This window comes from Cebus imitator, unplaced genomic scaffold, assembly GCF_001604975.1.
Source record: "Cebus imitator isolate Cc_AM_T3 unplaced genomic scaffold, Cebus_imitator-1.0 Scaffold235, whole genome shotgun sequence".
Classification (NCBI taxonomy): Eukaryota; Metazoa; Chordata; class Mammalia; order Primates; family Cebidae; genus Cebus; species Cebus imitator.
Genome location: NW_016107550.1, coordinates 1,231,151 through 1,231,813, shown reverse-complemented (window position 1 = coordinate 1,231,813; position 663 = coordinate 1,231,151).

The following is a 663-nucleotide window of genomic DNA, read 5'->3' as shown; positions in this document are numbered from 1 at the left end:
CATCGAGTCATCAGAAATGCAAAAGTCTGAAAAGGCGTCTTAAAAGGGCAATTTTAGGATCTACAGTAGTGATGCTATTTACAGGAGTAATTGGAGAAGTTGTAACCTCCAGAATAATAGCTGGTAATCATTTACCTATGCCTACATCTTAGCAGGATTCAGGTGCCTCTCATCTTCCTAACCTGGCTTCCTTTCATTAGTTGTACAAAAGTGGCTTAGTTTTGGGAAGAGCTATTATGTTTTAGTCTCCCAAAGTTAGTCTGGCCCATGCTCAGGAATGGCCAAGGCCAGTTTGGAGGTTAAAAGCAAGACGAAGTTGATTAGATCTTTTGCTGTCATAATTTTTCACTGTTATAATTTTTGCAAAGGCAGTTTCAAAAACAGCCTTCAGAAATGAAGGGAAAATATTATTTTAAGACAGCAAACCAGAAAGACCCAGTCTAAAATAAATGCCAATAGAAATTCTTCAGACAAAGGAAAAAGAACCCTGATTTAAAAACTGAAATGCATGAAAAAATTGAAAGCTACAGAAAAAGTAAATATATAAATATAAATAAACATTAACCATACAAAACATCAAAAATAATGTCTAATGGGGTTTAAAATATATATTGACAAGAATAAAGGAAAAGAATGTGAGCAATAAAGTATTCTAAGGTCTTA